Source organism: Mobula birostris, chromosome X (assembly GCF_030028105.1).
Source record: "Mobula birostris isolate sMobBir1 chromosome X, sMobBir1.hap1, whole genome shotgun sequence".
NCBI classification, from domain to species: Eukaryota; Metazoa; Chordata; class Chondrichthyes; order Myliobatiformes; family Myliobatidae; genus Mobula; species Mobula birostris.
The window spans coordinates 60942082-60954668 of NC_092402.1; positions in this window are offsets into that span (position 1 = coordinate 60942082).

Here is a 12587-nt window from a genome sequence, read left to right on the forward strand (position 1 = left end):
CACAATAGGAGTGTTGGTCCCCAGAAGAATTGAAACACCGCCTTCTCAATGGGGTCTGGACAAGCTAGCACTAATGTATCAAAGGCCTCAGCCACTCCCACATCAGCCTCCGAAAACTCCAGCTTCACTGACAAGTAGCCATCATATGGATAATCACCCGCACTAAGACCCCAAATCTCAGTGCACTGAAAGGCGTCAATGGTAAATGTGTCAAATAGTGGTTGTAAAATGAACAGTACAGCAAAGTGACCTGCGACCCTGTGTCAAGTAGGCTCTAGCATAAGTACCCTCTATCTGTAGTGATACACTGGAGCTTGGCCCCACTGAGCCTTCAGGAGTATGGTTCTTTGCTTTCGGGTGTTCCTTGATACATTGCTGGGAATGTGCCCCCCTCCCCCTGATATGCCAGGTCATCCCCTCACTGGGTTTCTTTTAAGTTTTCACAACGACTCTTTCTGCTTAGGTACCTGGGGGCTCATTCTCCGAAGGGTTTCCCATCGTTCACACTCCCGCCTGAAGTGTCCCTCTTCACCACAGTTATAACAGACCATACCAGCCACTCCTCTTCTCGCGTGACCCCGGCTGCTAGCAGCCCTCTGCATAGTCCGTCCCCTTAGAGGATCTGCCTCCCTATCAGCTCCATCATATGGGGCAGGGGGGTTACACCCGCTGATAACAACCGGGACATCTCAGTTCTCAATTCTGTCACAACCTCCTCTACCACTCCCCGGCGCAGGCTATCTGTGGTCACTTCACTGCAAGAAACCACTACAGAGGACTGTACCCTGGTGACGGAGGCCTTCCACGCATACTCCACCTCTTGTACTTCTCTGATCTGCTCAACAATCTAGGGAGGCGGGTGCATCTTACGAGACAGTCGGAGACCTCAAGTGATCAGGTCCTGAGACTGTCTGCCCTTTGTTAACTGGTCCATTCTTAACTGATCCACCTCAGCCGCTTGAATGGCCCCTCTGCGTCGCAAGCAATTTAGCTGCCAATCTAGCCGTTTGATGTAGGCAGAAAGTTTCTCCCCTTTCTCCTGACCGCATGTTCTGAAACCCCCTCATGAGATCCATTGGGCTTCCTGTTGTGCCAAATGCATTTTCCAGTACTCCCATGTAATCAGCAGTCTTGGCTAAGGGGTACCGAGACCTCACAGCTCTCACCACGTCAGCAGCCCTCCCCCTCAAACTCAACCAATCTCTGTCACTTTACGCCATCATCTAACAACTGAGAGGTCTGCTCCACCCAAGTCTCATGCTCCTCTTCCCTCTCCATCTTCCGCCGAACAAAAGACCATAAATCCCTTGCTCTCGGGCACACAGAAAAGCAAAAACACTCCCCTCATTGGACGGCGCACATTCCAAAGCCCCCGTTATCTCTAGCCATAACCCAAACACTGTTGCTACAGAGAAACCATTACATTAGCAGTGAAACCTTTCCCAGGGCGTTACATTAATATTTCAGGTTAATCAAACAGAAACATTAATTCACTTTCTCTCTCCATGGATGCTGCCTAACTGGCTAAGTATCCACAGTTTTTTTCTGTTTTGATTCAGAATTTCACCTCCAGGGAACACAGTGACTATAAATATCGCTACCCTTTAAAAATCCAGGTCTCCCATTGATTATAACAATTTTTCCTCATAAGGTTGTTTATCAGTTTTTAAACATTTATCAAAGCCAGGAGCATAGCAGTGTGATGAGACTTTCAGCTTCTAAGCCTGCTCTGCTTAGCTTGATCAAGGTTGATCTTGAGCCTTGTCCACTTTATTACATCATCCTTATATCCTCTGATTTCCAAAAATATATTGCTTTTAGCCTTACCAGAGCACAGTTCTCTGGGAGAGAGAATTTCAAAGATTTACAAGTAAAGTGACTCTCAACTTTGTCCAAAGTAGGTGACCCTTATTCTGGGATTAAACCCCCAGTTCTCCTCTATCAGGGACATAAAGCCCTTGCCAAGAGATATGGACAGGTTAAGTGAGTGGGTAAAAAGTTGACAGATGGAATGTAATGTGGGAAAATGTGAGGTTATCCACTTTAGAAGGAAGAATTAAACAACAAATTATTATTTAAATAGAATACAAATACAAAACATTACAGTGTACAGGGATCTAGGGACTCTAGTCCATGAAACAATAAAAGTTACCATGCAGATACAGCAAGTAATTAAGAAGACTGATAGATTATTGACTCCGATTGAAAGGGTTATGGACTGTACAGGAGGGAAGTTTTCAGAATATTTTTAGATTTCAGTGAAATCATATCTCACTATATTTCATTGATCATATCTTCATCTTCTAAGTTTGAAAGACATGTGACTGATGCACCATCCCAAAATCTGTGTGGTGAATTTTCACTGCATTTCCTCTACAGCAAGGATATTGTGAGATAAGGGGACCAAAATTGTAAACAATAGTCTCAGTGCAATCTTATCAAAGCCCAAAATAATTATGGTAAGATGCCTTTACTCTTGCACTCAAATCCATGCTATCTGTCTACCTAATTCCCTGCTGCGTCTTCATGTTAACTTTCCCAGGTCCCTTTGAATTCCTGTGCTCCCTAATCCCTCACCATTTAAGTAATACTCAGCATTTCTGTTTTTTCTGCCAAGGTGGATAACCTCACATTTTTTATTGGACTTCTTCTGCCACATTGCTGCCCATTCACTCAGCTCTTCTATATTCCATTGAAACCCCTTATCACTGTTCCCATTCCTACTTGGTTTTATGTCATCAAGAAACATTGAAATGTTAGATTTGGCACACTCAATCAAATTGTTGATACAGATTGTGATTAATAAGGCCTAAGCATCAATCTCCGAGGTACTCCACTGGTCAGAACCTACCAACCTGAGAAGGACTCATTTATTCCAACTCTTTATTTCCTGTCAATTAATCAACTATCAATCCACTCTAGTATATTATCTCCATCTACAATTGCTCTTATATTTTTCACCAACCTATGTGAGACCTTATCAAAATTCTGAAAATCCAAATATACTACATCCACGACTAGGTATACCTTTGAAGAACATCAACAGATTGTTCAAACACAATGTCCCATTAATACATCTACATTGATATGTTATTAGATATGTTATTCTCTTAGCATCAGGATTTTATATCCTTTATAATAGATTCTAGTACTTTTATAACAACCAATGTTAGGCTAACAAGTCAGTAGTTCCCTGCTTTCCTTCTCCCTCTTCTCTTAAACATTTTCTTGTCTCCAATCTTCAGGAAGCCATTGTACAGTCTGTAGAATGTTGGAAGATGTTAATCAGTCTGTTGTCTCCGTGGCAACCTTTCAAAACTCTAGGATGTAGATTATCAGGTATTTGGGATGACCGATTTTCAGGTTCATTAACTTCTCGAGTTATATTTCCATTTCTTTTACTTCCTCATTTGCAGTGGATTCTTAGTTTTGCAAAGTTTCTCTGCCGTCATCTGTGAAGACAGGCATAAGGTACTTGTTTAATTCCTCTTGTCATTTCCTTATTCCCAACTGTAAATTCTGCCTTCTCTATCCATAAAAGGCCCACATTTTTCTTTGCCAGTCATTTCATATAAAGCACAGTCTGTTTTCATGTTTCTTGCCAGTTTCCTCTCAAGTTCAATTTTCAATTTCCTTATCAATTTCCTGGCCACCCTATACTGAATTCTAAAACACTCTCTATTCTTAGGTTTGCTGCTTTAATTTCTGGCAACTTTATAAGCCTTTTCCTTCAATTTAATCCTATAATTAATCTCTCCATGACTAGGCCACTTTTCCGGTTGTATCCTTATGCTTTAAAGTATGTTGTTGTAAATCATGTATTCTTTTAAAACTGCTAGCTATTGTCCACTGTTTTTCCCTTATATGTAATTTCCCAAACTACCCCAGCCAATCTGTCTTCCATTACATCATACGTAGTTTCCTTTGTTTAAATTGAAAAATCTGGTTTCAGGTTGGACTACGTCGCTTTCGAACAAAGTAAGATGCTATCATGTGACGGTCAGTCTTTCCTGCAGGGCCTTTTACAGCAAAATTATTAATTAGACTTTTCGTCGCTGAAGCAGACCTCCCAAGTGCAGAAATTTGCTTCTGCATGAGTGGCCTATAGGCAATGCAGAGCATGCTAGGGAGGGGTGTCCAGTGTTGTGCTTTCTGCTAGTGGATGCCATAGCACACGCCTAGGCTCCTGGAGTAACAGCGCATCTGACTGACAGAGAATGCAGAAAAAAAATTGAAGCTTCATGGACTGCACGCTGTCCCCAATTTTTAAAGCGAGTTATTTTTCATTGGAACTAAGCAGAACACAGACATGTAGAGTCCAATTTCAATGCATTTTATTTTATTTATTTTTTTTGAGGGGGGGGGGGAAATCTGGTCATCATGGCAAATCCAGCATTTAGTTTCCACTCGTACATACACTGGAGGTGGTGATGGTGAGTCAGTTTCTTCAACCACTGCAGTCTTCTGAGAAAGGTAATAGTAAAATCGAAGGGTTCATAGGTTGTTCAGAGGGCAGTTAAGAGTCAGCCAAGTATGGTAGGTTTGAAGTCACATATAGGCTAGAAGGGTGAGGACAACATATTTCCTCCCCTGAAGGATATAAGTGAACCAGATATATTTATTTACAACAATCCAGAAGTTTCATAGTCATTATCACTAAGTCTTGATGTTCTTTTTCCAGATTCCATAACTACCATGGTGGGAGTTGAACTCATGTCACTATTTGTTAGGTCAGGCCTCTGGATTACCAGTCCTGTAATTTAACTACTGTGCCAATGCCATAATAAGACTTCCTTGCAATAAAGATCAATATACCATTTGCCTTCCTGGTTACTTTCTGCAACCTTAATTGTGTGAATGATGTACATGAGGTCCCTCTATGCATCAGTATTTAATAGTTTTTCAACATTTAAAATCAAAAGTTCTTCAATATGTCCAACAAAAAGCGATAACTTATCACTGCTCTCTAGCCACTATCTTCTTTCCCACTCACTTAACCTGTCTCTATCCCTTTGAGACTCTCTGTTTCCTCCTCACGGCTCTCAGCCAGCTTTGTATCATAAGAAAACCCACCAATATTACACTCTGACTTTCCATCTAAATCATTACGATGAAATGCCCAGTACTAATCCCTGTGTGATCCCATTTTTCACTACTTCCTTGGTTCTCTATACTTTAAAGTCACTCAGTTCATGACCTCGATGCAGCCTTAATCCAAATATAATCAAAAGAGCTAACTCCAGAGGTGAAGTGAGAGTACTGCCTTTGACAACAAGTTTGCATTTGATCAAGTATTGCATCAGAATCGTATTATTTATTGAGCTACAGCCCTATGAGCTGCACCGCTCAGCAACCCCCTGATTTAATCTTAGCCTCATCACGGGACAATTTACAATGACCAATTAACTTACCAACTGGTACAGCTTCGGACTGTAGGAGGAAACTGGAGCACCCGGGGAGAACATACAAATTCCTTACAGGCAGTGGTGGGAATTGTACCCAGATCGCTGGTATTGTAAAGTGTTGAGCTAACCACTACGCCACCGTGTCACCCTAACATATCACTGACATTTGTCATGAAATATTCTGTTTTGCAGCAGCAGTACAGTGCCATACATAAAAATGCTATAACTTGCACAAGAAATATATATATTAGAAAATTTAATAAGTAGTGCAAAAAGAGAGTAAAAATATTGAGGTATTGTTCATGGGTTGGTTTATTGTCTGTTCAAAAGTCTGATGGTGGAGGGGAAGAAGCTGTTTCTAAAATATTGAGTGTGTCTCTTCAGGCTCCTGAACCTCCTCTCTGATGGTAGTAATGAGAAGAGGACAGGTCCTGGCTGATGGAAGTCCTGAATGATGGATGCCACCTTTTAGAGGCATCACCTTTTGAAGATGTTCTTGATGTTGAGGAGGTTATTGCCTGTGATGGAACTGGCAGAGTTTGCAACCCTCTACAGCTTTTTCTGATCATGTGTAGTGGCCCTTCCAGTGATGCAACCAGTTAGAATACTCAAGTAGCCTGGCTAAACTGGAGTCAATTCATAACTATTCACTCCACCACTGACACACAGTTGCAGCAGTTTGTACTACCTACAGGATGCATTGCAGCAACTCACCCAGAGAGAGCAACTTCCAAACTCACCAGCTAGAAGGACAAGGGCAACAAAAGCATGGGGAAAACCATAACCCTGAATGTTGCCCTCCAAGCCACACACCATTCTGTCTTGGAAATATTTCACCGTTCCTTCATTGTCGCTGGGTTAAAATCCTGGAACTCTCCCCTTAACAACATTGTGGGTCTATCCACATCTCAGGGACTGCAGCAGTTCAAGAAGGCAGCTCGCTGCCACCTTCTTAAGGGCAACTAGGGATGGACAATAAATGTTGGCTAAGCCTGCAAAGCCCATATCCCTTGAACGATCTGAAAAATAATTAATCCTACTCATTTTGTTCTTAAGCTGTGCATTGGGATCACTTGCTCCCACTTCAGTTTAAAACAAAATCAGAACTCTGGAAGAACTCAGCTGGTCAATCAGCATCTGTAGAGGCAAAATTTTTTTGCCGACACTTCAGGTCAAAACCCTTCGTCAATGAAGAAGGAACTGGGAAGATTTCCAGTACATGAAGGAATGGAGGTGGTTTGTGGAGGGATAATGGCTGGTAGGTGATAGGTGAGACCAGATGTGGAGGGGTTAATTGATAGATGGAACCAAGTAAAGTGGGTGGGTGGGACAGACGCTGCTATGTAATATGTGGAAACAGATGGGGAAGGGAAGACAGGCAGACGGAACCTGGGTGGGGTAAGGGGATTTGAGGGATGAACAAAGGGAGAAGAAAGCCAAATGGACAGGTGAGTGTTTATAGGAAGAGAGCCACCGGGAGGGGAGAGGATGATGGGCAGTGAGATCAGAATCGGGTTTAATATCACTGACATATGTCATGAAATTTGTTGTTTTGCAGCAGCAGTACATTGCAATACATAAAAATTAAAAAAACTATATTATAATAAGTATATATTTAAAAAAATAATTAAATTAAATAAGTAGTGCAAAAATACAGGGAAAAAATAGTGAGGTAGTGCACATGGGTTTATTGTTCATTCAGAAATCTGATGGCAGAGGGGAAGAAGCTGTTCCTGAAATGTGAGCGTCTGTCTTCAGCCTCCTGTGTCTCTTCCTTGATGGTAGTAATGAGAAGAGGGCATATCCGGGGTAATGTGGGCCCTTAATGATGGATGCCACCTTCTTGAGGCATTACCTTTTGAAGGTGTCCTCAATTCAGGGAGAGTCTAGTCCCCATGATGCAGCTGGCAGAGTTTACAACTATCTGCAGCTTTTTCCAATCCTGTGCAAGGGCCCCTCCATGCCAGACGGTGATGTAATCAGTTAGAATGCCCTCCAAGGTACATCTGTAGAAATTTGTGAGGAAAAAGGAATGGGAAGAATGAGTGACGAGAGAAGAAAACTAGGTGGGCCTACAGTAGGTTGACTTACATCTTTTGACCCCACAAATGCTACTTGACTTGTGTTCTTCCAGCATTCTATCTTTAATTTCCAGCATCTGCAGTCTCTTCTTCCCTCTACTCCAATTTTGTGGGTTCAGTTGGCTGATGAAGCTAAAGTTGGACCCACACTTCCATAGATGGAGCAGGAGGTGATTGAAGTGGTAGGTGGATGGATAGTTCATGAGACCATGCACTCCTTCTGTCGTTTACACAGGAATTATGTGTCTTCATGTCCTCGAGGCTTTCAATACCATCCTCAATGCTCCTCCAACTTGAGCAGTAACAGAGCAGAGATCCCCAGGAATCAATGTGGATGTTGTATTTTTCAAGGCCACTCAACAAATCCTGGAAACTTTTTCTGGGTCTGCTTGGTATCTACCCACGACAGAGCTCAGAAGAGAGCACACACTCTACTCCCCACAGATCTACCGAGCCTTAGGAACATCATTTTACAAGGCATTTTACTGAATTTCTTTTACTATTCTTACACAGCCAAAGCCTATCAATCTCAACATTAACAGGGTGTCTTCAAACATAATCGAGTAATAGTTTATTGATGGATTTTCTCATCTGGTATGTATCACCACATCATCTCGCCATTGCAATTATTTTGCTATTTTGCCATTCTCTTCTCAATACTCCCCCTCCCTGCTCTTTGTGAAATAATTTCCTATTTTAAATGGTGAGCCCATGGCTGCCCAGCTTCTGAAAATGCTCAAGCACCAAGAATGGATTTGAACAAAGCATATGGGCAACAGCAATGCAGGTGGAAGCCTGATTTTCGTAAACACTCAGTGTGAAAAATTGCAAATTCCTCCATATTAAACATTCAGTATTAGGTACACCTGTGTACCTACTTGTTAATGCAAATATGTGGCAGCAACTCAATACATAAAAGCATGCAGACATGCTCAAGAAGTTCAGTTCTTGTCCAGACCAAAAATCAGAATGGGGAGGAAATGTGATGTAAGTGACTTTGACTGTCGAATGATTGTTGGTGCCAGATGGTGTGGTTTGAGTGAAGCTACTCATCTCCTGTGATTTTCACACTCCACAAGCTAGAGTTTACAGAGAACGGTGCAAAAAACAAAAAACATCCAGTGAGCGGCAGCTCTGTGGGTGAAAATGCTTTGTTAATGAGGGAGGTCAGAGGAGAATGGCCAGGCTGATTCAAGCTGACAGGAAGGTGACAGTAACTCAAATAACCAGGCGTTACAACAGTGGTGTGCAGAAGAGCATCTCTGAATGCACAACACATCAAACCTTGAAGTAGATGGGCTACAGCAGCAGAAGACCATGGTGAAGACACGTCAGGGATTAGAGCTGGGGTCAGGGGAGGGTGGAGTGTTGGAGTGGTCAGAAGAGAGGGGATACACTCAGTGGCCACTCTATTAGGTACAGGAAGTGCCCAATAAAGTGGCCACTCTGTGTAAGTGCACACTAATATCTCTTAGCCATTAGGTATTGATTCAATAGACCACAGAGAAAAGCCTCAGCAAACACAGTGAGACATTAAGTCCAGGGCTGACCCAACACTGAGCATGTGCAGTGCATGTAATAACTTGGTCTGTTGCTTATCCACTTTGTTAAAAAATAACAACTCTGGACACCCTGACCACAGTATTTCTAGATAGTCTCTGGAGAACATATTTCTTATCTCAGAGGGTTAGGAATCTTTGGAATACTCTTCTTCTGTGGAGGCAGCCATTGAATGAATCCAAGACCAGGTGGCAGGATTTTTAAATGCAATGACAATCAGTGTATATGGGAATCATGCAGGAAAGTTGATGAAGTGTAGGAACAGCTTTTTCTTTAATGATGAGCAAGCTTAAGGCTGAATGTCCTCCTCCTACTCATGTCTTTATATCATAACAAGCTTTGTTCTCCTGTACATGGGTAGCATGAAGAGGAATTGATACTATTTTTATCAGCAAGCATATTCAAAGGTATGATAGATGAATATGCAAATCCTAATTTGATTATATCACTTCCATTATATCTTATCTTGGGACAAGGGAGGGCTGGACATGTACAGTACCAGGAGTGATTATCAGCCCAATAACCATTTATGAGTTGGTGCTTTCTAAATATAAAAGAAAAAAAATTGTGACCTGAAAAACCTGAGTGTTATTGAGTTGGACAATTGAGATGCTTCCAAAGGAGAGAGTGAGATTTACATTTCCATCATGCCTTTCATAGCAACAAAAAAGTTTATAAATGGTACTGAAGTCTATAGTTTTTCAAACATTGTTTAAAAGGCATTTAAGCAGGATATAGATAAAAATGTTTTAGAGGAATATGGGCCAAACACGGAAAATTAGACTGACCGTATAGATTGGTGCTGGGTCCGTTGTTGTTTGTCATCTATATCAACATTCTGGATGATAATTTAGTAAACTGGATCAACAAATTTGTGGATGACGCCAAGATTGGGGGCGTAGTAGATAGTGAGGAAGACTATCAAAGCTTGCAGTGGGATCTGGACCAGCTGGAAAAATGGGCTGAAAAATGGCAGATCGAATTTAATGCAGACAAGTGGGAGGTGTTGTACTTTGGGAGGACCAACCGGGGTATGTCTTACCCAGTGAATGCTAGGGCACTGAGGTGTGTGGTAGAACAGAGCTATCTGGGACAACTAATTCATAATTCCTTGGAAGTGGTGTCACAGCTAGATAGGGTCGTAAAGAAAGCTTTTGGCACATTGACCTTCAGAATTATTGAGTACAGAAGACGGGATGTTATGCTGAAGTTGGATAAGATGTTGTTGAGGGTTAATTTGGAGTATTGTTTGCAGTTTTGGGCACCTACCTACAGGAAAGACATCAATAAGATTGAAAGAGTGGAGAGAAAATTTACAATGATGTTGCCGGGACTTGAGGACCTGATTTATCGGGAAAGGTTGAATAGGTTAGGGCTTTATCCCTTGGAATGTAGAAGGTTGAGGGGAGGTTTAGAGGGGTATAGGGGGTATAGATGAGAACTAAATGCAAGCAGGCTTTTTTCACAGAGGTTGGTTGAGACAAGAACTAGAGGTCATGGGTTAAGGGTTAAAGATGAAAAGTTTATGGGGAACATGAGGGGAAACTTCTTCACTGAAAGGGTGGTGAGAATGTGGAATGAGTTGCAAGCAGAAGTGATGAATTCAGCTTTGATTTCAACATTTAAGAGAAATTTGGAATAGTGCATGGATGGGAGGGCTATGGTCTGGGTACAGGTCGATGGGACTGGGCAAAATAATAGTTTGACACAGACTAGATGGGCCAAGAGGCCTATTTATATGCTGTACTGTCCTATAACTCAGATAGATATTTTGGTCAGCACTGGATGAGTTGGGCTGTAGGGCTTGTTTCTATGCTGTATAACTCTATAACGCGAGAGCAGAAAATGCAACAGCATAGCAAAATCCCATAGGTTACAGCAGATGACTGGCTAGGAATTCTAATGCTACCAATACACTGTTTAGGGGCTGAGTGCAGGATGTCTTGGGGAAGGGAAATGAGTGTGGATCAGAAAATCAGCCGACTGGATGGTAAGGGGCTGAAGGCACCAAGGAGTGCAATCAGAAAGCCAGTAGTTAAGATGGCAGGGGATAAAATCAGAGGTGAAATGTTTGGATGGGGAGGGCTTGAAGTTGAGTACGATGGTGGGATGCAGTGGGGGAAACTGAATCGTCAGTTTACATGGATGGCATTAGAGACAGAAAGTTTAAATGTTTTGTGGGGAGTAAGGGAAGTAATTGTTAATGGATGGGTGATTGGAGATGGACAGTTTGGTTGGGGGAGGGTGGTAGGATCAAGGGCAGGCAGTTTGAATGGGGGTGGGGAGGAGAAACACCGAGATAGACTGTGGGGAAAATTAAGGCTAGCAGTTCAGATTGAGGAAGAGTTCACAAACCATCGGCCTGAATCTAGGTAGCAAAAACAAATGAATTAGGAGGTGCTTGGACACTGGGTGGTGGCAAATTGGGGCAAGGGCTGCAGCGTCATTGGCTCAGGGGCATGATTGGGAATTATTGTTGTTACTTGTGGTTGGTGCAATGCTGGGGTGAGAAGAGTGGTGGGGGAGATGTGCTGGTTAAGAATGGAAGGTGAGTAATTGACCTGTCTTACAAGTGTCCCAGTCCAATCCTGTGCAAGGCAGGCAACATGTGCACCCAAAGGAGGTGCAGCCTCCTCTAAATCAGTGAGACCCAATGTAGATTGGGGGACCACTTTGTTGAGCATTTTCATTTCATCCACTACAAAAAGTGGGATTTCTCAGTTCTTCTTCTTGGGCCTTCTGCAGGGGAGCATAGGCCATCGATGACACCCTGTCTCCATTGTCCTCCAAAGTTATTGATATAGTTGGAGTTCATCAACTATTCTACAGTCCATTGCATCCACCATACAGGGGATTGGCCTATACAGCTTCACCAGAGCCCTGGTGGCCGGCCACCTCTCATAATGGGGACTTAGGGTTGGACTTTAAGAGGTGGGATTTCCGGGTGGCCACTCATCTTAATTTTACTTCCCATTTCCATTCCAACATATCAGTCCATGACTCCCTTTACATCACATGAGGTCACTCTCAGATTAGAGGGGTAACACCTCATAGTTTGTCTGAGGAGTTGCCAACCTGACAATGTGAACAATGCTTTCTCCAATTTCCAATAATTTCTCTCTCCTTCCCCTTCTCTCTTTTTCCATTCCCCATTCTAGCTTCACTCTTACCTCTTCTCTTCAGCCCACCTGCTCATCACCTCCCTTTAGTACCCCTCTCCTATCTCTTATGGTTCACTCTCCTATCAAAATTCCTCCTTCAGCCCTTTACTTCTTGCACCTATCACCTTCCAGCTTCTCAGTTCATCCCTCCCTCCCCCACCCAGCTGGTTTCACCTATCACCTCCCAGCTTGTACTCCTCCCCCTCTCCCAATTTCTTATTTTGGATTCTTCCCTCTTTCTTTCCAGTCCTGAAGAAGGGTCATGGCGTTCCTGTTCATTACCCTCTATGGATGCTACCTGAGCTGCTGAGTTCCTTCTGCATGTTGCGTACATTGCAATGGAATAAGTCTTTGAGAGATGAAACAACTGTGCAAGAATA